Here is a 250-nt window from a genome sequence, read left to right as displayed (position 1 = left end):
TTCTACAACATGGTTCATACTTCTAAATATACAAGTAAATTAAGACAACTGCGCCATAAACGAACAAGTTCCAGTTAGCTAACACCCCTAAAGCTATAACTATTTTACATATTCATTCGGCCACTATCGCTCCCAAAGAACCATGCCCTAATACAGAAAACTAATCCGGGCAAACTTCTAATAAGAAGGGAAAAAGATGGAAATTGAAACCCAAAGCTAAATCTTTGACCACAACAAGAAAAAAAAAAAG

The sequence above is a fragment of the Dendrobium catenatum genome, unplaced genomic scaffold (assembly GCF_001605985.2).
Source record: "Dendrobium catenatum unplaced genomic scaffold, ASM160598v2 fragScaff_scaffold_621, whole genome shotgun sequence".
NCBI lineage: Eukaryota > Viridiplantae > Streptophyta > Magnoliopsida > Asparagales > Orchidaceae > Dendrobium > Dendrobium catenatum.
Note: the sequence above shows the minus strand (reverse complement) of the source record.